Below are 24,289 nucleotides of genomic sequence, written 5' to 3'. Positions count from 1 at the left end.
TCTAGTGGAGATCAACCCTTGTGTCAGGATGGAAATATTTGCTGACTGAAACTGTCATATTCAGCAGGAAGATAATAATTCTGTATAGGTGTCTCTTTTTCTTTATCATGAAGTCTATTGTATTTTATTAAGGATGGGTTTCTAAAATAATTACTGCCATTAGTCTTTGAAAAGGCATTTGCACATGCCAGCTCTCTCAAACTATTTTGACATTTTGAAGGCCCCTAATCATTTTTCCTCATCTTATTAAACCTATTACCCAGATAGCAAGCTGATCTCTGCCCTGCCAGGGTATATGATATAGTCATTTATTTCTAATAGGTTTTAAATATCTTAGGTAGTACTTGTACCAAAATCATAAAGGTGGATCACAGCCAAGCCTTTCCTATGTCTTGTTTGAAAGAATGTGCTGGTGGAGGAAGTCCAGATTCAGCTAAGTGCTGAGTTGTCTCATGGTGAGTCTCAAAGTAAGAAAAAAAGTGTTTTTCTTTGTGATAGAAGTAGTCAAACAAGGGAAAGAAGGTTTATCCTGAAAAAGATCATTTTCAAGATATTTTCTTAGATTGTGTTTGTTCCTGGGTATGAAATCATTTATGGGTATGATTTACCTGTCTTAAATCCTAGCCAAGGCAATAGGATAAAATGAGATGAAGTAAGAAAAAAAAAAAAAAGTAGGTAGATCATTCTGACCTACTACTGTGGTTCTCTGTCTTACAGGGCATTCCTTTCTGTACATGACCTTTGCAGATGAGAAAAGTTGAGATATTCCTCCTTATTCTGAGCTTCTGTCATATTGCCACATTAGTGACAGGCAAAACTTACCTAAGAATCATATTACAGTTCCTGGAATATGAACTATAAACCACATGTTCCTCTGTGAATGTATACACTGAATTTATCTTTAGCTTCTACAGTTTATTTATGCAAACAATTTTGTTCTAAATAAAACTCAGCACTGTAGATGTCATAAAGTCTTTTACAAAGTTCACTGCCACTAACGGTTCATCTGAAATAGTCAGATTCTATCACTTGAGATCTTAGTCATGTGACACATTTTGTGATGCTTTCAAAGTGAAATATTTGTCACAATCTAAGTTTTTCAAATATTTACAGTGTATGTAATCATTTTTAATTCATTTTGTTGTCAGTGTTGAAGGGATATCTGTGTTTGTTAGATAATATGGTATGAATTTATAACTCTTTACACATACTGTTTATTTCTGTTGAAATGGTATATGGACAGTCAATAAAGGCAGTCTCCAGTATATAAATGGGTTGAGTCAGAAAAGATTCATACATAAATTGGTTGCCTAGAAGTTAGGGTAAATTTTCTCACATAATCAATACAATAAATTTTGATTCCTCAGTCAGTCAGATTTCACCAACGTAAATTCTATGTCCTGGGATCAATGACATTACAATGTAAAAGACAGTGAAAAATGGAGAGACTAACTTTGCCTAGGATAAGTGTAAGCAGAATTTTTAAAACAGGGAACTGTGATTTTGATAACTTATCCTGTCCCTTTAAGGACTTCATGAACCCTTATCTTTTCAATCCTACTTCCCCAGACCTCTAGGTACACGTGTACTGCCTATGCCTGCCCGGGATCAACTCAATCTCTTGTGCTGTGCCTCACATTCCAATTCAAAATCCCTATCATTCTCAATCACAACACTGTGTCTTTACAAAATACTAACTCACCTAAGAAATAAAAGAAGTTAAATTAATTTCAATAAGGCTGTGAGGGCCTCATAGGTATAAGCTATGTTATAGAAGAGACATTCCTATTTATTCCTTCATTATTTTCTCCCATTTAGGCTAATATTTATATGGCACTAGCATCTACTCAATAATGATTTGATTATAAAATAATATCTACTAATTCTACATTTAATAATATGCAGTAATCACAATAGTATATATTATCTAATATTACTTATTTTCTAATAAAAAAGAGTCTTTTAATAGATTCTTGCCTTAAATAGTGGTTTTTCTTTTTTAAAGAAGTTTGACAACTTCTTTAGGTAAAGGCAAATAACTTGAAGACCTAGTATGTCCTAGGAATGTTATTAGGTTGTTGCAAAAGTTATTGCAGCTTTTGCCATTAAAAACAATGGCAAAGACTGCAATTACTTTTGCACGAACCTAATAGATTTTTTACATAAACTGACTCAAGTTAACCTAAAATCCATGAAGTACATATCATCCTAGCTTTCAGATCAGAAAACTGAAGCTTTGCTACTTCAAGAAAATAGCTAAGGATGGTTACTATTAGAGCTGGCATTCAAAACCCAGTTATGTCTGACTTCAAATATAATCTTTCTGCCAAAATAAACTGAGGGAGGTAAATAATGATGAAGCATGGAAACAGAGTGTGAAATGACAGACACTGGAGACTCCAAAGTGTGGGAGGGTGGGAGGGTTGTGGGTGATGAGAAAGTACTTCATGGGTACAATGTATTACAGTATTATTTGGGTGATGTATACACGAAAAGCCTAGACTTCACCAAAACCCCATATAGCCATGTAAAAAATGGCACTTGTACCATTTAATTTATACAAATTAAAAAAGTATAAACTTCCAGAAATAAGGAAGAAGCATGTTGTTGATATTCTTATTTCCTTTGTTTGTGGTGAAACCACTCCGGTCTTAAAACTTATGGCAGAGTCTGCCTGTATTAGTTTATTCTCATGCTGTTATAAAGAACTGCCCATGTCTGGGTAATTTATTTGTTTTTCAAAAAAGAGAGATTTAATTGACTCACAGTTCAGCATGGCTGGGGAGACCTCGGAAAACTTACAATCATGGTGAAAGGTGAAGGGGAAGGGCATCTTCTTCACAAGGTGGCAAGAAGGAGAAGTGGCAAGCGAAGGGGGAAGAGCGCCTTATAAAACCATCAGAGATGTAGGTTTTCTTTTAAAATGATCTTTATCAGTTTATAATTTGTTCTTACATTTCAGTGTTACTTAGTGTTCTTAATTATGATTGGATGTTGAATGTTGTCAATTGCTTTTGTGCATCTACTGACCTGGTCATATGACTTCTCTTCTTAAGCTGTTGATAACAAACTACATTGACTTTTGGATGTTGAAAAATGCTTGCACGTCCAGTGCAAACACCACTTGGTCATGACAATCTTTTCATACCTTTATAGCTTCTATGTAGTATTATTATGTTGAGAAGTTTTTCTTGTTGTTGCTGTTGTCTAAATTTGTGGAAAATATCAGACTTAAATTTTCTTTTATTTTAATGTCTGTTAGATTTTCCATCAGGATAATGCTGTCTTCCTAAAATATGATGAAAGTTATAATTTTCAATATAACTTTATGCAAGCTTTTTTGAAAAATGTGATATTGTTTCTTCCTTGAAAGACTGACAGAATTTCCTTCCAGAAAGTTTTGCCTGATTATTGTTTGTTGTGTTGTTGTTGGGAGATTCTTAACTAAAATTTATTACCTTAATAATTTTATGATTGTTCTGAATATTCCTCATTTTCCAGTGAGTATTGTTAGTTCTTTTTCAAGTAATTTGTTCATTTTATATAAGATTATGCACTTGTTGGCACATAGTTTAAATTTTTTTAAATTGTCCTGTTAAGGTCTACAGGTTCTATAGTAATATCTCCTCTGCCATTTCTGATAGTGGTCATCTGAGTGTCTCCACTTTTGTAATAATTAAAATCTAGAGATTCATTAGATTTATTGATTTTCTCCACTGTATCTTTGATTTCAATTTCATTGATTTCTGTGTTATCTTTAATATTTTCTTTATTGTGCTGCACGATTTTAATTTGATTTTCTTTTCTCATTTCTAAATAATAGAATCTTAAGTCATTATTTCATTTTTTTTGTTGTTTCTAAGATAAGCACATAATGCTATAAATTTCATTTTCACGTTATTTTATCTGCAATTCCAAAATTTTGATTTGTTGTGATTTCATTGCCATTTAATCTAAAATGTTTTCCAATTTCTCTTGTGATTTTGGTTTGGCTTATGGCTTATGTAGAATTCAGTTGTTTAATTTCTAATTATTTTGGACATTTTTGGATATCATTTTATTATTAATTCCCAGCTCAGCTTTATTTTGGTCAAAGAACGTACTTGTGTGATTCCAATTCTTTTAAATTTGTTGGGTTAAATTACAAAAAATTAATGGTCTAGAATACCATGAATCTTTGCTATGTGCACTTCAAAGAATTATAAATTATGAAGTTATTAGGCAGGGCATTTGTAAACACAAATTTAAAAAACTGGGATCACAGTGTTCTAGTTTTGCATATATTTAGTTATTGATTTTCTAGTTGTTCTATTAATTACAGACAGATGAAAGTTGAGGTACTAAGCCATAATTATGCACTTGACCATTCACTTTTTCAATCCATTGCATTCTGCTTCACGCATTTTGAGGCTTCTTTCAAGAATCATACTTGTTTTAAATTATTATCTATTCTTTGTGAACCGACTATTTTATCATTAAATAACATTCTTCATTATCATTGTTAGATTTCATTTTTATCAAGTCTATTTAGTCTGATAATTATAGAGCCATCCCAGCTTTACTTTAATTTTTTAATGGTGTGTCCTTTTTTCATCCTTTTACTTTTAACCTATCAGTGCCTGTATATGTAAAGTGTATTTCTGGTAAGCAGCATGTGGTTGGATCTTGCTTTTTTTTTTGGAATTTTAATGAATTGTGACTTACTCATTATTTCAATTAATATCCATCATAGCTTTATTTTATACCTCATTTTCTGCTTTTCATTGGTTTACATACAGCTTATAATATATAATTTAACACACTATAACTTTATATAATATTCTACCACTTCATGATTTATGTAATAACTTTACAATATATTCAAAATCTTTCTTCAAATTTTTCATGTAGTTTTGTGATATATGTGTATGAATTCTCACAACATGTTACTATTTATGGTTTTGACAGTAAATTGCCTTTTGAAGTAATAAAATTAATGAAAAATACATTGATATGTACTAAGTTTTATTATTTCTGATTCTTTTCATTTATTTGTAGAGATTCAAATTTTAGTCTAGTATCATTTTCTGCTTTTTTAAGAACTTTCTTCAGAAATCTGCATAGCACAGGCAACGAATTCTCTCATTTCCTTTTTTCCCCCCTCAAGATGTGTTTATTTCATCCTCATTTTATTTTTTAAAATTACTTTTTAAAATTAAACTTTTAAATTCAGTGGTACATGTGCAGTTTTATCATATAGGTAAACTTGTGTCATGGAGGTTTGTTGTACAGATTATTTTTTCACCCAGGTATTAAGCGAAAAGTACCCATTACTTTTTTTTCCTTATCCTCCATCTACTCCCACTCTCCACCCTCCCATAGGTTCCCTGTGTGTTTTTCTCCTCCCTGTAACCTGTGTTCTCATCATATTGCTCTCACTTGTAAGTGAGAACATGTGTCATTTGGTTTTCTGTTCCTGCTTTAGCTGGCTAAGAATAATGACCTTCAGTTCCATGCATGTTCTGGCAAAAGACACGATTTCATTCTTCTTTATGGCTGCTTAGTATTCCATGGTGTATATGTACCATGTTTTTCTTATTCAGTGTACCATTGATGAGCATATAGGTTGATTCCATGTCTTTGCTATTGTGAATAGTGCTGTGATGAACAAAGCTATGCATGTGAAATGATGGAATGATTTATATTCCGCTGGTTATATATTCAATAATGGGATTGCCGGGTTGAATGGTAGTTCTTTCTTTACATCTTCAAGGAATTGTCACACTGTTTTCCACAACGGTTGAACTAATTTATACTCCCACTAACAGTGTATCAGCATTCCTTTTTCTCTACAACCTAATACACATCTGTTATTTTTTTACTTTTGAGTAATAGTTATTTTGATTGCTGTGAGACAGTATCTCATCATTGTTTTTATTTGCATCTCTCTAATCATCAGTCATGATCAGCTTTTCTTCTTTTTTTTTTTTTTTTTAGACAGAGTCTCACTCTCTCACTCTGTCACCCAGGCTTGAGTGCAGTGGCGTGATCTCGGCTCACTGCAACCATTGCCACCCAGGTTCAAGCGATTCTCCTGCCTCAGCCTTCCGAGCAGCTGAGATTACAGGCACCTGCCACCGCACCCGGCTAATTTTTGTATTTGTAGTAGAGACGGAGGTTTGCCATATTTGTCAGGCTGGTCTTGAACTCCTGACTTCATGATCCACCCACCTCAGCCTCCCAAAGTGGGATTACAGGCGTGATCCACCATGCCTGGCCTCGATGAGCTTTTCTTCATATGCTTGTTGGCCTCATGCATGTCTTCTTTTGAAAAGCATCTGTTCATGTCTTTTGCACAGTTTTTAATGAGGTTGTAAGTTTTTCTCATATTAATTTGTTTGTTTTTCATATATATTGGTTATTATACCTTTATCTGATGCATAGTTTGCATTTTTTTCCCATTCTGTAAGTTGTCTGTTCAGTCTGTTGATAGTTTCCTTTGCTATGCAGATACTCTTTCATTTAATTAGATGTCATTTGTCAAGTTTTGCTTTTGTTGCAATTGCCTTTAGCATCTTCATTATGACATCTTTGCCCATTCCTATGTCCAGAATAGTAGTGCATAGGTTCTCTTCCAGGGTTTTTTATAGTTTTTGGTTTTACATTTAAGTCTTTAATCCATCTTGAGTTAATTTTTATATATTGTGTAAGGATGGGTTCCAGTTTGGATCTTCTGCAAATGGCTTTCCAGTTATCCCAGCACCATTTATTAAATAGGGAGTCATATCCCCATTGCTTATTTTTGTCAGGTTTGTCAAAGATCAGATAGTTTAGATGTGTAGCCTTATTTCTGGGTTCTCTACTCTGTTCCATTGGGCTATGCTTCTGTTTTTGTGCCAGAATCATGTTGTTTTGGTTACTATAGCCCTGTAGAATAGTTTGAAGTCAGGTAGTGTGATGTCTCCAGCTTTGTTCTTTTTGCTTAGGATTGCCTTGGCTACTCGGGCTCCTTTTTGGATCTAGACGAATTTTAAAATATTTTTTCTAGTTATGGGAGGAATATCATTGATAGTTTAATAAGAATAGCATTGAATCTATTAATTGCTTCAGGAAATATGGCCATTTTAATATTGATTCTTTCTATCCATGAACATGGAATGCTTTTTCCATTTGTTCATGTTATTTCTGATTTGTTTGAGCAATCTTTTGTAGTTCTCCTCGTGGAGATATTTTATCTCCCTGGTTAGCTTATAGCCGTATTTCGAGGTATTCTTTTTTGGGGGCAATTGTAAACGAGATTGTGTTCCTGACTTGAGTCTTGGCTAGAATTTGGTTGGTGTATAAAAATGCAAGTGACTTTTGTACATTTATTGTGTGTCCTGAGACTTTGCTAAAGTTGTTTATCACCTTAGAGTGTCTGGGTCGAGACTAAGGGGTTATCTAGATATAGGATCATATTTATTTTCTGCAAACAGGTATAATTTGACTTCCTTTCTTCCTCTTTGGATACTTTTTATTTATTCCTCTTGCCTAACTGCCCTGGCCAGGACTGACAATACTATGTTGAATAGAAGCGGTAAGAAAGAGTATCCTTGTCTTGTGCCAGTTTTCAACGGGAATGCTTCCAGGTTTTACCTATTGTCTGATGTTGGGTGTGGGTTTGTCATAGATGGCTCTTATTATTTTGAGGTATGTTCCCTTAATACTTTGTTTGTTGAGAGTTTTTTAACAGGAAGCATTGTTGATTTTGATCAAAAGCCTTTACTGCATCTATTGAAATATCACATGGTTTTTGTCTTGAGTTCTGTTTCTTGATGAATTAAATTTATTGATTTCTGTATGCTGAAGTAGCTTTGCATCCAGGCATAAAGCCTACTTCATCATGGTAGATAAGCATTTTGATGTGCTGCTGAATTTGGTTTGCCATCATTGTATTTAGGATTTTTGCATTGATGTTTATCAAGGAGATTGGCCTGAATTTTCTTTTTTGTTGTTGTTGTGTCCATGCCAGGTTTTGGTATCAGGATGATGCTCACATCATATAATGAGTTAGAGAAGAGTCCCTATTTTCTCAATTTTTTGAAATAGTTCCAGCAGGTATGATACAGCCGTTCTTTTACATTTGGTGGAATTCAGTGTGAATATGTCTGGTCCTCGACATTTTGTGGTTGGTAGGCAATTTATTATTGACTCAATTTCAGACCTCATCATTGGCCTGTTTGGATATTCAATTTCTTCCAGGTTCAGGCTTTGGAGGGTGCATGTGTCCCAGAGTTTATTCATTTCTTTTAGATTTTCTAGCTTGTGTGCATAGAGTTGTTCAAAATATTCTCCGATGGTTATTTTTATTAAGTGGGGTCAGTGATAGTATCTCCTTTGTCATTTTTGATTGTGTATGTTTGAATATTCTCTCTTTTCTTCTTTATTAGTCTAGCTAACAGTCTATCTAATTAATTTTTTTTAAAAAAAACAACTCCTGGATTCATTGATCTTTTGAATGGTTTTTCATGTCTTGACTTCCTTCAGTTCAGCTCTGATGTTGGTTATTTCTTGTGTTCTGCTAGCTTTGGGGTTGATTTGTTGTTTCTTCTCTAATTCTTTCCGTTGTGATGTAAGGTTGTTAATTTGAGATCTAACATTTGGATGAGTACATTTAGTGCTGTGAACTTCCCTCTTACATCTACCTCAGCTGTGTTCCAGAGATACTAGTATGTTGTATCTTTTTCTCATTAGTTTCAAATAACTTCTTGATTTCTGCCTTAATTGTATTATTTGCCCAAAGTCATTCAGAAGCAGGTTATTGAATTTTCATGTAATTGTATGATTGTGAGTGAATTTTTTAGTGTTGAGGCTTTTTTGCTTTTTTGTTTTTATTGCACTGTGGTCCAAGATACTTTTTGTTCTGATATCAGTTATTTTGCATTTGCTGAGGAGTGTTTCACTTCTGCTTATGTGATGCATTTTAGCCTATGTGCCATCTGATGATGAGAAGAATGTATATTGTGTTGTTTTTGGGTGGTGAGCTCTGTAGAGGTCTATCAGGTATGTTTGATCCAGTGCTGAGTTCAGGTTCTGAATATCTGTTAATCTTCTGTCTCTATGATCTGTGTGATATTACCAGTGTGGTGTTAACATCTCCCCCTATTTTTGTGTGGGACTTTATGTCTTTTTGAATGCCTCTAAGAACTTGCTTTATAACTCTGGGTGCTCCTGTGTTGGGTGCATGTATATTTAGAATAGTTGCATCTTGTTGAATTGAACCCATCACTATTATGTAATGCCTTTATTTGTCTTGTTTGATTTTTGTTGGTTTAAAGTCTGTTTTGTCTGAAACTAGGATTGCAACCCCTGCTTGTTTCTGTTTTCCATTTGCTTGGTAGATTTTTCTTCATCCCTTTATTTTGAGCCTGTGTATGTCCTTGTATGTGAGATGGGTCTTTTGAAGACAGCATACCCCTGAGTGTTGGTTCTTTATCCAGCTTCCCACTCTATGCCTTTTAATTGGGGCATTTAGCCTATTACATTCAAGGTTAGTATTGATATGTGTGGATTTGATCCTGTCATCATGATGTTAGCTGTTTATTTTGCAGAGTTGTTTATGTTGTTGCTTTATAGTGTCACTGGTCTGTGTACTTAAGTGTGTTTTTGTAGTGCTGGTAATGGTCTTTCCTTTCAATATTTAGTACTTCCTTCAGGATCTCTTGTAAGGCAGATCTGGTGGTAACAAAGTCCTTCAGTGTTTGCTTGTCTGAAAAGGATTTTATTTCTTCTTTGCTTTTGAAGTTTAGTTTAGCCAGATATGAAATTCTAGATTGGGAATTCTTTTCTTTAAGAATGTTGAACATTGGCTCCCAATCTCTCTTGTCTTCAAGGACTTCTCCTGAGAGGCCTGCTGTTAGTCTGCTGGGCTTCCCTTTGTAGGTGATCTGACTTTTCTTTATAGCTGCTTTTAACATATTTTCTTTCATTTCAGCCTTGGAGATCTGATGATTATATGTCTTAGAGATGATCTTGTGAGGTATCTACTGGGGTTCTTTGCATTTCCTGAATTTGAATGTTGGCCTTTCTAGCTCGGTTGAGGAAGTTCTCATGGATGATATCCTGAAATATGTTTTCCAAATTGGTTCTTCCATTGGTGTCCTTGAAAAATATTCTCCCCATCCTGCTGGGGTTCCAGACCCCTGTGGTGAGAGTGGGTTGTTCCCTGCCAGTTCAACTAACTCATTCCCCCAGAGCCACTGGGGGCCAGGAATGAGTCCAGGTACACAGTATCCCCATGTAGGGTTCCCAGCTTTCTCCTCCTTCAGCCTACCTTTTGTGTTTCCCTCCATCCACTCTCAATGCTCTCCTTCTGAAGATCTATGAGGAGTCAGCCAGTCATCTTGATCCCTCAGTGGCAGATGTTTCACCGGCTGCATCTAGTTGGCCATCATGCCTGCACTCCACTCCCATTTTAAAACATATTTTTACTGAGTATTAACAGTGTTTTTTTCTTTACAATTTAAATGTACCTGTTTTCTGGTAGTGTTCCTATTTTCTAACAAGAAAAATGCCCTAATCATTATCTTAGTTACTCTCTATATGTTTTTGTTTTTCCTTTATAAGTATTTCAAAACTTGCCTTTACATTTTCCTTATAGCAATTTAAATATAACATGTCTAGATGTTGGCGTTCAAGGATCTTCTTATTTCTGAGGTTGATCATTTTCATTATTTCAGAAATCTATTGCCCATGATGTTTTTCTGCCTTATTCTGTTTCTATTCTCTTTCTAGTGCTCCAATTACTCCTACATTCAATCACTTGATATTGTAGGAAAACTCATGGCTCTTAAATCTTCTTTTTGTTTTCTTTTTAAAATTTTTTTGTTCTCTTTAGTTTCAGTATTGTTGATTTTGTTTTGACCTATTTTTAAGTTCACTTATTGTTCCTTTTTAAATCTACTGATTAGTCAATAAAGCAAATTACTCATCTCTGATATGATGTTTTTATATATCTACCATTTCTATTTGCTATTTGAAAAAGATCTTCAATCTTTTAGATACTCTATCTATTAAGGCAAGTAATTTACCATTTCCAATAAATCCCTTAACATATCATAATTATCTTAAAATATTTGTGTTATATATGTAATATCCTGTTTTTCTGTCACTCAGATTCTGCTGATCACCCTCTGTCTTGGCAATGGTTTGTTTTCATTACCTTTATGTGTATAGCTTTCATTTTTTAATGATTTTAAGCATTATTTGTAGAACAATGTAGACTAAGGTTAAAAATATTCATATTGGGTAATGAAAATATCTCTTTTTCTGTCAGGTCATTAGTTGAGACAGTCTAATCAGGAATTGTGGTAGGTTTGAATGTTGTCACTTTTTTGATACAGTTAGGGCATGCCTATAATTTAATCATATTTTAAAAATATGACTTTACTTACTTTCATTAGTTAATATTTTTCTTGTGAAATATTCATGAGGAAAGACTGGCCATTGCAATTAGATTTTAGAGATTTTTAGATCTTTTTCTTTAAAGATACATTGTTATTTTCTTTCCTATTGATTGAAGCTTGTATTTTGTGGCTGGAGCTCTAGAAGTCATCTTGATGTTGAAAACCAGTGAGATGCATAGGAAATAGATGAAAGAATTTGAAAAGAGAAAATGGTGTTTGTGTGTGTGTATGTGTTTTCACTCATCACATTTAGCCATCATCCTTAGCCTTTATATATCTAACATCAGAAAAATTCATTAAATTAAGTACTTTTTTTGAGGAAAGATCAATATTGACTACTCTCCTCTCCCCTTCATTTCTATTATTAGATTTTGTCCTATTATAAAAATATTGTCCATGATTAATTCTACCTTAACTTTGATCACCTAAAAATCTTAGCCAATTGTGAAAAATGTTCTTAACTTTATTTTTGACATTTCCACTTTGAATTTAGCTTTGTTCATTTTAAGTCAGTTTGTTTTGTCTGTAAGCCACCATATTTTTAATTTCTATACCTCTTTAAGACAGTGTGTTAGTCCATTTGTGTCACTATAATGGAATATCTGAGACTGAGAAATTTATAAACAAAAGAGGTTTATTGGCTCAGAGTTTTGCAGGCTGTACATGAAGCATAGTGCTGTCATCTGCTTCTGGTGAGGGCCTCAGGAAGCTTTCATTCATGGCAGAAAGTGAAGGGGAGCCAGCATGTCACTTGGTGAGAGAGGGAGGAAAAGAGAGAAGGGAGAGGTGCCATACTGTTTTAAAGATGAAGTCAGAGTGAGAATGAACTTATTACCATGAGGAGGGCACCAAGCTATTCATGAAGGATCTGCCTTCATCACTAAAGCGCCTCTCACCAGCCCATATCTCCAACATTGGTGATTACATTTCAATATGAGATTTGGAGGCCATAATACATCCAAAATATGTCAAGAAGTTTTTTTAACGAATGAAATATCTTATAATATAATAAAAACTACCAATTTTTCCTTGGATTTCAAATCTCTGGTTTTTATTTATAGTTTGTTAAGCTTTTGTATTCTTGAAAGGATAGTAATTATAACACCCAAACTTATTCCATATTGGAATGAAAACTGGATGTCCCTTTTTTTTCTAAACTAAAGCAGAATGACTCAGCATGACTGAAAATGGTGGAATAGAAAAATACAAGAAATAAAAATGCAGAATAACCCAAAGAGAGTTAGTGTAGTTAGTTGATAATACCATGATATTATCAGATAAAAAGCACCAACATCTGAATCAAAAGATGTAAAGCAAAAAATAATATTATACGTAGAATTTGATAAATTCATTATCATTTATAAAGACTTGTAACAGTGTCTAAAACTGATAGGCAATAATTAGTAAACAAAGAGAAAATTAGAACTGTATTATCACACTTTTTGTTCTAATGAGTAGTTGGAGAATTCTATACCCAACAATTCTAGAAGAAACCATACTTTGAAGCACATATGAAACATTAAAAATAAATTGACCATATATTTATCACAGATAAACCCTCAACTAATACAAAAGAATCAATATCTTATAAACCATGTAGAAATAAGTAAAAAATACATTTATGATTAGGTGGAAACCATTCTGCTGTGAGGAATTTTACAAGCCTTTCTCAAATCTAGTCTCTGTTTTACTTTTTCATACTTTGAGCAGTTTAATGAGTAAGGATTAGGCAGGGATGGAATGAATTTGGGGGATATAATTATCAAAGGGGCATAGGAAATGAGTGTTGCCACTGTAAAGAGATATGTATCCTCAGAGGTCTTCATAAATTGTTGTATTAGTTTCCACAGAAAGCGATATTAAATCTGCTGCCTTAGCCACCGAGTAATTATTTCTTTCCTTACTATAAATCTAAATCCTGTGGGATTGCCTACAATCTTTCAGAAATTCTAGACTTATTAGATTTAAAATTAACAAAATTATACAAATCCTGCTTAGTTATAAACAAAAGAAAAATTGCTAAAATTTTGAGAAAATAATGCAATAAAGATTTCACAGGATGGTACAGTTTAATAGATGATAATGAAATCAAAGCCTTAACATTGCTTAAAGCAATAAGAAAGGGAGCTGAAACATTGCTAATCTTGAAGAATCAAATAGTAAGAATCTTAAAGAGCAAAATCAGCACCTTTAAAGCGAAGAATCCATTATAACTCTGAGATTCATTATTATTATTACTTTTCAAGAATTCCCAAAAATAGCTGTAGGCTAATTGGCACCAAGTGGTAAATATACTGTCCCCCAGGAGTTAGAATTTATATTTCTATCAATGTGGTCTACAATTGCATTAGTCTTTTAGGCAACCACATCACCCTGATGACTCAAAGAGAAATTACAGCCAAGTAAAAACCCCAGAGTTTGCATAAACTTTTGCTAATTGTAGTCTCTTCTCCTAAATAACTTTTCAGTTATTTTATTTATTTTGTTGACAATAGGACTTAATTTATTTCTATTAAATTTCCTATTGTTGGCTGCAATGCACATCTCAAATTTTTATGTGCCCATGGAATACGTGTTATATCCACAAACTTTGTAACTTTATAGCTGACCAGTTTGTTGTGCTAGAAAGACAGAGGGAGAGAGAGAGAGCAACAGAACATATTCACACATGTCTTAGTTTGCACATGTGTATGTACTTTTGTGGTCTTGTACTGGATACTTATAGAAAATGGCCTTATTCTAAAGCAGCTCTCCCACAAAATGCCTATGTGGGCCAAAATTTTGTGTCAGTGAAATTTGCTGATGCAGTTCCTTACTGAGTGACTGTTAAAACTTTTTCTTTCTTATACCCAGTGCATATTTATGTGACCATTTAAAAAAGGAAAAAGAAAACAAACTGTCATACTTTTCAACTCTTTGAAAAGGTTGTCTTTGTCTTTTAGTTTATGTATTTAATTGTAAATGATGTTTTTCCCTGAGTTCCTTTGTGAGAATTCCACTGACTAGGTTAGAGGTGTCCCATCCATGGAGCTTTAAAAGCTGATATACATTTCACTTACCTCAAATAAAGAAGTTATCTTTACACTCATAACACTATTCCTTTAAATTCTACCCACAAAAAGCTCAGGTTGATGTGAAATTTATTGGAGGATTATAAATATTGTTATTAAGGTATTAAAAATAAGAAAGTTTATAGAAAACATAATACATTCTTCAGGAGTACCCTGATGTTAATATAGTTACCACACTGGTAGCTTCATCTTAAAGTGAGCAGTACTTTGACAATTATCAGGAGTACCCCCAAATTACTTTATGAGAGACATTCATTACTTATTTTGGATTTGTATAAGTCAGTGTTTGTCAACCAGGGACTTTTTTTTGTCATCACACTGCAGGTGGGAACAGCATCTGCTATTCGTACCTTGTGGTAGAATCCAAGGACATTGCTAAACATCCTACAATGTACAGGTCAGTCCCCTGCAACGTGGAATCATCTGTCTCCAAATGTCAATAGCAGCGTGGTAGAGAAAGGTTTGCCTAAATAAAAATTCTCATGTCTTTTTTTTTCTATTTTTCTAAAAATGTTACCAGCTCCAGAAAACAAAGAATAATACTGCCAACCATTGTTTTTGAGAAAGATTATTAAGAATTATGCCCACATTCATGAAACATCAATGTTCTAGTTAAAGCTGTTTAGAGTATTACTTTATTACACAAATTATTATTGCAATTAGATTATCAATATTTTGAGAATAAACATGATAGGATAGATCCCCAATTGAAATTAACTGAAAATTTCTTAATTATTTCCATAATTCACTAAGTCATTTTGTGCACAACAGTATGTACTTATGTGTAAATTTTATATGTTTAGTTGTGGGTTTTACATACTATGATTTTTTAATAGGTATGGCAATGTGTTGTTTGCTTTTAAAAACATTATCTCAGATAATTCTCAAAATAACTACATAGGGTAGAATTATTTCTATGGACATTCTTGAATAAGAAAACTGATAATATGGAGGCAAGGTGGCTCATATACTTATATAATTAATAACTTTGCAAAGCCATATTAAAATTCTGGTCTTATGAATGTAAGATAATTCTCTTACCAATTTTAGAGACCAATAAGGGAGATGCATGAGATTCAAACTTAAAAGATGGAAAGTATGGATCCCAAATTTAGCCAGGTCTGTTCAGTTGGAAGTGAGTGTACTAATTCAGTGGAAGGCTGGAGAAAGGAAGCAAAGAGAAAAGGGAACGTATGGGAGAGTCTTGGGCATACTAGACCACTGAGAAGATCTTAATACGCCAGTCACAAGGTAGAGGGAGGATACAGAAGAAGATAGTACCAAAGCATAAGTCAGTGTATGTGCATGTGAGAGATGGCGGATGGTCTGGGAATTATCTCTAATCATACTTCAAAATAAATAGTGACCACATTGATTAGTAAATGTGGCCCATCTATATCATAGAATATGAATATAAGATAAACACTTTCTCACTAGTTAGAGGCAAATGAAGGTAGGGTTAATTATGGAGAATTTCAAGAATTCTTTATGTTATCTAAGAAGGGTAATCATGCCAGAATTTTCAAAGTAGGGAGAATAGCGCAATCTAAACCATGGAAGCTATATTTGAAATGATGTCATAATGAAAGTAAACTATGAGACATTTAAATAGTAAGGAAGAGAAAACAGATTATCTGAGCAGTTTACAAACGTTTGGCCAAAAGTTTTGATGTTATTTTAAAGGCAAAGGGAAACCACTTACAGATTTTATTCAAGAAAATAATTATTCAGTTGCTCTCTTGAAATCCAGCAGCATGGCAAAGTGCTTAATTTCTAAATTTCTGGAGTCAGATTTCCTTTTCTACCACTTAGAGTATGACTTTCCACAAATAATTTTTCACCTCTAAAGTGAGAGTAATAATACTGCCTATATTACTTTGCATGTGTGTGTGCATAGTCAATGAGATCACCTATATTAAATTATGTCTTACATATAGTACATTCAGAGTAGATGGTAACCATCAATATCACTACCACCATAATAATAAGTATTTTTGTTGTTGTTGGAGTATTTTGTTGTTGTTGGAACAAAGTACTGTGGAAACAGTACTTTGACCTCAGGTTGGAGAAAGTATTGTAGAATAGTTAGACAGGGATATAGACTGTTTTTCTTGATTTTTTTATGTCTTATTTATTAATTTTTTAATGATACATAATAAATGTATAGATCAGGGTACCTGTGATATTTTGATGCTAGGAACATTTGAATTATTCTCTTCCAGCTATTTTGAAATATACAATAAATTATTATTAACTATAGTCACTCTAGTGATCTATTTGACACTAAGTCTTCTTTTTAGCTTTTATTTTCAGTTCAGGGGTACATTTGCAGGTTTGTCACATAGCTATACTTGTGTCATAGGGCTTTGTTATAACAGATAATTTCATTGTCACCCAGGTATTAAGCCTGGTACCCATTAGTTATTTTTCCTGATCTCTCCCTCCTCCCATCTTCTACGCTCCAGTAGGCTTCAGTGTCTCTTGTACCTCACAATATGTCCATGTGTTCTCATCATTTAGCTCCCACTTACAAGTGAGAACATGTGGTATTTGGTTTTCTGTTCCTGCATTAGTTTACTAAGGATAATGGCCTTGAGCTCCATCCATGTCCCTAAAGAGGACATAATCTCATTCATTTTTATTGCTGCATAGCATTCCATGGTGTATATGTACCACATTTTCTTAATTCATTCTATCAGTGATGGGCATTTAGGTTAATTCATGTCTTTGCTATTGAAAATAGTGCTGCTGTGAGCATACACACAAGTGTGTTTTATAATAGAACAATTTCTATTCCTTTGGGTGTATATTCAGTAATAGGATTCCTAGGTCAAATAGTATTTCTGTGTTTAAGAGTTTGAAGAATTGCCACACTGTCTTCCACAATGGTTGAACTAATTTATACTCCCACCAACAGTGTATAAGTGTTCCTTTTTCTCCACAACTTTGTCAGTATCTGTTATTTCTTAACATTTTAATAAAAGCTACTCTGATTGGTGTGAGATGACATCTCATTGTGGTTTTGATTTGCATTTTGGACAGAGACCAGTTTTAAATGCTTTTGTTGGTATACAGATATGAAACTGAGACATGAAATAAGTCCATGATAGAGGAATTGTAGAAAGAGCTAAGATTAAGTAATAGTTAGAAGTTGACCTGATAGGTTTTGTAGACCAAGTACATGTGGGAAATGAAATAAAAGATTATATTTTTCAGTATTTTAAGAATTAGCTACATAATATGTTATTCACTGATACAGGAACACAAGAAGAGAAAAATGATGGTAGATTATGGTAAGTTCAATTTTGAACATGTTGATTTCAAAGATTCAGTTATAGAATTGGGCAAAATTATTTCAGTTTATACAATTCCTGAGACTATAGCTGAGAATAGAGAATTACATTGGAAATACTGATTTGAGAGTTATCATTCATGTTAAGGGTAGAAAGGAGTTTCACTGTGGATGAGATTACTTCTGAATCACCCTTCCTTCTATCCATCTCTTTATCTACATCTGAGTATTTAAAAGGAAAAAGTGAGTGTACAAAACTCTGAATCTTTGGCACTGTCCTGTGTGTTGAGTGTCATCCTGTCTACAGAGAGTATGTTGTCTTTGATATTCTTTGCCGTATTATGTGCTATGGAGAAAAATCATTTTTCCACAGAGCAGACCACAGTGGTTCACTATTGCCAATGAGTTGGTGGGCATAGTTGGATATGTAGGAAAAAATAATGAGCCCCAATATAATAGGGGATTCCAAATAATGAACTCCCTATTACAATGGGGTTTATTACTTTGTCCTACATACCCAAGCATATAGGCCACAAAACATGACTTTTTCAATAACATAAGTTTGATATTCTTATTTCTACATGCTAAAGTCTCCATCTTTTTTTTTCTCTGTATGGCTAGAAATGAGCTGGAGAAAAAAGGGTGTCATTTATTGAGCCCCTCTAGGATTTTAACCTGCAGGTGGGTAGCAGTCAAAGCTATTGGTATGAATGAAGGGAAGGTTCCAGAGGAAGTGCCCTAAAAATGGAGAGAAGAAAAGATAGAAAAGAGGAGTGAAGAGAAATGAGTTAGGCTGAAGAGAGAAGAGGAGGACCTACTTCTTAGGGAAACTAATGTTGAAGAATCAGGACTATACATAGCATTGTCCCAAGAAAACTTGATGAAAACCATAGCATAACAGAAAGGCATAAGAAAAAAAGCTCTTCAAAAAAATAGTGTTTGGGGGACAGAATAAGGACCAATCAGTAAAACCAAGCACTGAAATGTACAATAGGATAGGGGCTAAAACATATCCATAATATCTGGTAATCAGGATGTAACTGGGGCCTTAGAGTGAGCTTAAATTGGAGAAGAGAGCAGAAGAGGAGAGGGGAAGGGGCTGGGCCAGGTTGTATCATTCTTGCTACTATTAGGTTGGTGCAAAAGTAGTTGCTCTTTTTGCACTTAGAAGTACAGCAAAAACTGCAATTACGTTTGCACCAGCCTAATAGAATTGTTTGTGCACGTGTGTATAGGCAAGCAGATAGATGTATGCATATTTTCATCTTCTTTAGCTTAATTTTATTTAATCAGCAAAAACATTCTTGCAGGAGTCCTATTAAAATTGTTTGTGGTCAGAATTTTAAAATCAAACATACAATGATATAAACTGCATAAGTATGTTTGTTTATATCACTGATACCAGTAACCTTAATCATACACACTAATCCAGGGACAAACTTGTCACACATAGAGCTGATTTTTAACAAACCACAAACATATTCTGTGCAGGAAAATTCTATGAGTAAAATATGAACATGAGAAAACATACTCTGTCATCTTCTATATTTTAAAAGGATTTCTTTTTTCTCAAGAGAGATAATTTTTTGGCCAAAATATGTAGTTTACTCATAGTATACACAATTTTATGCCTGCCTGTTTGTAAACCATCTCATTTTACCTAACAAAAGCAAGCAACCATAGACATACCAGCTATGTTAGGCTCTGCCAGTATTTAAAGTGCCAACTTCAAAAATACTAGGTTAAGCAATTTTCTACTGTTACTTGTGTGACTTATAGCATGCTATGGTGAACCTGAATATTTAGCCAGCATCAAAAGTCAAAATGTAAATAAACAGAACCAATGGGCTACTCTTCTAAAAGAGTGTTGTTTCTGGAACACAAAATTCATGCTTTTTCAAAAAGCAAAAGGATAAAATTGTACATGATTGGACTTTAGTCTAATTGATGGGGAGTCTTAAACAATTTTAGGAGCTTAACACTGAAATAGCCCTTTGGGGTATTAACTCTGTCAACTGGCTTGCAAATCAGAAAATTGATAGCTCTATTATGAAGGCATGTGAAATATCATATACACAGACTGGATAAAATGCTTAACTCCTCTGTGAGATGACCAGAAATTGCTGACTGATTTGTTGGCTTAAATCCTGCTGAATGGGTCCCTTTCAATGCCTTAAGACTATTCTATTAAATAATTTAAAATAGCTGATACTAAAAAGGAAGAAATATATACATTCAAATGGATTCTATTCAGATTAGAAGGTGTTTCTGAGGCAGATATTCCTATAAAAATGATTAGTATTTCAGCTACACTTAAAAACTAAAACCTGAAGCTGAGTAGGGAAGAAGAAAGAGACAACTGGATTTTTTTCTCTGATATTTCCTGTTCTTTTCTCAATCATCCCCACCAAACCAAGAATATTATTATAGTATTTTTATTGATCAAATTATTCTTAGCATAGTATTATATACCTACTGTCAAGTCAATAACCAGACTAAACAAAAAATAATATATTTATTGAACATCTACCATGTGTCAGGCATTTTTTAGGTATGCAATATAGTATGGTGTATAAAACACTGTCCTTGCCCTAAATCAGCTTATATATTGCATGCGAGATGTTCTGAGAATTTTAAAGGACAAATCATATTATGACTTTTTGAGTAACTTTTTCAGTAAGTTGTTTTCAAATAACTAACTTTAAAATAAACTTAAGACATCTTACATACATACAAATTGTTCATTAATGTAATTAAATAGAGATAGCAATATAAAATGGAAATAGGAATGAGGTTATAGTACCAAATACAATCATGTAAAGTCTGATAAACTCATCAGAAGTGGGAGATGTATTTGATTCTTAGCTTTCTGGCAGCATGTTTTAATATTACTTAGGTACTGGTTAAGATCTTGTGCTCTGAACTTGGTAGATGGAATTGGTAGGTACAGATGCGTATAGACAACTTATTATCAACTTCAAAGATTCTCTTTAAAATTTATCCATAAAACTCTTCAAATTTGCCTTACAACATTATTCACAAGCCTGAGAGATCAACTAATTATTTTCCAATTCCTTCATCATACCTTATTCACCTCATAGAATCAAAATTGCATGGTCTCACTTAAGCATTGTCCTATCTTGGGGCAGTCTCCAGCTTCCAACATTTTAACTCAATCCTATGAATTTATTTAGAGAATGTGTGAGTGTGTGAAAACTAACAGGATGTTTCTTGGAATAGCACCAACTGGCATTAGAAATACTGGGCTAGTTCCTGCTCTCAGATAAGGAACAGACATGGTGAGCTAGCACATGAACCCACAGAATTTTCCATCAAAGGGGATAAATATCTCTTATAATCCATGCTGGCTAGTTATAACTACTCTACACTTTATGCGCATGAGTAAAGAAAAACAAAACAATGATAGAAAATAAATTCCTCTCAGAAATTCCCAAAATCATGTGTCCTCAAAGCATGTCCTTATTTATACTCCCCTGCTCTTTCTTGGCCTCTTGGATTCTTTGGGTCATCTATGCAGGCATTTTGTTAAAATGTTCTTTTAAAATGAGAAAGAATGTATGACTATTCCCTTTGTCGCACATTCAGAACTAAACTGGTTCATAATTAATTCATTACCAATTGAATAATTTTGACAATTGAGTTGGGTGTGTGATGGTAAGAGCCTTTCCAAAGTAAAGTGTGATAGAAGCTGACCATATCTATTATGCTCAACCTTGCCTTGATCTCAAAACACAGGAGATACCTGATTGAGAACATTCACAGACTCGCCATTATTGTACAATGATAATGTAGTGTGTAGTGTGTGAAATCTGGCACTAGCACAGCAATGGGGATGCGTTTAACGAGGGCCTTGCCCAACTAAATCCCATTTTGGTTTAGAATTTTTGTGTTCATTTTGATTGAAAAATAGTCTGTTATATTCAAAAATAGACAAAACAAAAACCAAACATAACTCTTCAATACATTAAAACTCTGAAGAACCAAAAATGATTCTACCATACTCTAAGCATTGTGCTCAATCCTAGTGAAATTCTGTTCTTCATATGGTTACTTTTACTCTTATTAGGCTACCTGAAAATATAATATAGAAAGCTCACATCAGAATAGAATAGATATGAGAAAGTTGAAGGGTCTCATATCTCCATTAACTTTTGTTAAGGAATCGAATTACTACCCTATGGAAAAGACTCTCTGACTTAAAAAAAAGAAAGAAAGAAATCACCTTATCATTGAAACCACCTTGGCAAAAATTATGACAGTAAGATAAATCTAACAGGAACAGACTCCATCTTGCTTCTGACCTCATAGGCTAACTGCCCTTCCTCATTCTTGGATGTAGGCCAAGCTAACTATGGTAGAAATTTAGTTTATAGATTAACTTCAAGGATGATAATAGTCTCTTCCTGAAAAAAAAGGTCCTCCTTGTTCAGAGACCGAAAACGCTTTTGTAAAAGTAAGAAAAGGCCACTATATTAGAATTATGGTGGTGGCTGAATTTTGCAATGCTATAAGCATAGGTAAGCAATAACCAGCGTTTTTTTCTGGCTTGCTTATGCTCAGGAATCATGTAGCTGGAGGTCACAAGATTTGTAACTTCCCCAATTGTTCCTAGTGATATCATCCTTGTTGTGAAAACCTAAGATTGATCTTTGAGATATTTTTCAACGTTCTGCATTCAGGCATGCAAACTGATGCCACCCAGACCTGTGACTCATACAAAAGAACTAACTCAACTGGTTCTATGACCCCCATGCAGAAACTGACTCGACAGTTTGGACATTGATTTCATCCTCAAGCAATCAGCAGCACCCATTCCCTGGTCCTCTGCCCATCAAATTTTCTTCAAAATCTCTAGCCTCTGAGCTCCTGGGGAGGCAGATTTGAGAAATATATCCTGTCCTACTGCTCAGCTGCCTTTCGATAATTAAACTATTTCTGTGCTACACAGCCTCTGTCTCAGTTTGTTGCTTTACCTGTGCAGTACAAGCTATGCCTTCTTATTGGTTGTTGAATGATACAACTCTTGGAACAACTACATTCAAATAATGTCAAGACTAAGATTCATGGATCATTGGGGAGAAGAGATTGATATCAGGTTTCCCTAGGTGTTTTGATAGTCCAGATGAGAAGAGATGTTAGGGAACAAGAATGGAATAATCCATGATCCTTAGTCTTAGTGGATTTTCATTAAAACAAAATTTTATTTAAAAATTTCATTTTGATGAAATTTTATTTTAACAAAGTTAAAATTTCATTTTAGTGAAATTTTCTACCAGCCTCATCTTAAGAAGGAAAGAATATTCATTCTTGTCTAAATAATAATAATAATAGTAGTAGTAGGAAGTGAGTATTATAAGTATATAAGTCACTTTAACATATATATTTTTTCTTTCACACAATTTTGGATGTATCTGCAGTTCAGTTGTAGATTTATTTTATTAATCATCTTTAGAACTGAATATGATTTTTAAATCAGAAATATAATTATTTATTTAATAAGTTATTCTTAACCTTCTCCTGTGTTCTGTTTATATTACAAATCTACTGGAATTTCTACAACTAATCTTTGTGTACCTTGATCTTTGTCTTGTTTTCCAATTCTAAGTCCATTTGTTTAAATTTATTTGAAACTTCCGTAACCTTATATACAATATTATTATATTGACCCTCAGCCTTGCCCTTTTTTTTCTGATTTTTAGCTTTTCTGTTTAGTTTTCTGATTTTCTTTTTCTGTTAACTTTGTTATTATTTGGCCATAAAGATGATTGGAGACATCCTGCTGTATGGGACATTGCTGATGAATGCTGGGGCAGTGCTCAACTTTAACCTGAAAAAGAAGGACATGCAGGGCTTTGGGAAGGAGGTGTGGGAGCACAGCACAGGTGACAACATTAGGGAATTCTTACTGAGCCTCAGATACTTTTGAATCTTCACCATCCTGTGAAATGTCTTCATGATGTGCTGCATGGTTGTGCTGTTTGGCTCTTGAGTCCCAGATATGGAACCAGGAACTCAGGTTCTCAGATGCTGAGTCTCTGTTCCTCCATTCCTGATGACTTCAAGAATGCTTTTAACCAGAAAACTAATGACCTTCACAGGAAGCCCAAGCTCTTGGTGTTGCAGTCTGCTTAGTCCCTAGTTCAGCTAGGTCCAAATTCTTGTCCCAAGACCAAGAAGAATAAGGCACATGGACAGCAAAGAATGAGTAGAGTAGGATTTATTAAGGAGAAGGAAAGCTCTCAGCAAAGAGAGGTGCCCTGAAAGCAGGTTGCCAGAAATGGGCTGAGTTCTTTTATATAGCAAAGACAAGGAATTATTCTGTTGTTTCTGCCCAAATGGGAAGGGTAATGTTCCCCCTTGGTATTGCATCTGCACATGCTTGGGGTTGGTCAGAGTGACTGAATATTGGTTATTATCCATGAATGGCTAAGCAAAACACATAAGGGGACTAAAACCACAATGCTAATATCATGTTAAGGACA

At 34.0% G+C, this 24,289-nt stretch overlaps 1 pseudogene; it reads left to right on the top strand.

Annotated features, from left to right (window-relative positions):
- The first annotated feature begins 23,568 nt into the window (after positions 1-23,568).
- On the top strand, positions 23,569-23,796 carry LOC104675954 (annotated as a pseudogene).
- The last annotated feature ends 493 nt before the right edge of the window (positions 23,797-24,289 follow it).

Source organism: Rhinopithecus roxellana, chromosome 17, assembly GCF_007565055.1.
Source record: "Rhinopithecus roxellana isolate Shanxi Qingling chromosome 17, ASM756505v1, whole genome shotgun sequence".
Classification (NCBI taxonomy): Eukaryota; Metazoa; Chordata; class Mammalia; order Primates; family Cercopithecidae; genus Rhinopithecus; species Rhinopithecus roxellana.
Note: the sequence above shows the minus strand (reverse complement) of the source record. Positions and strands in the feature narration are given on the sequence as shown.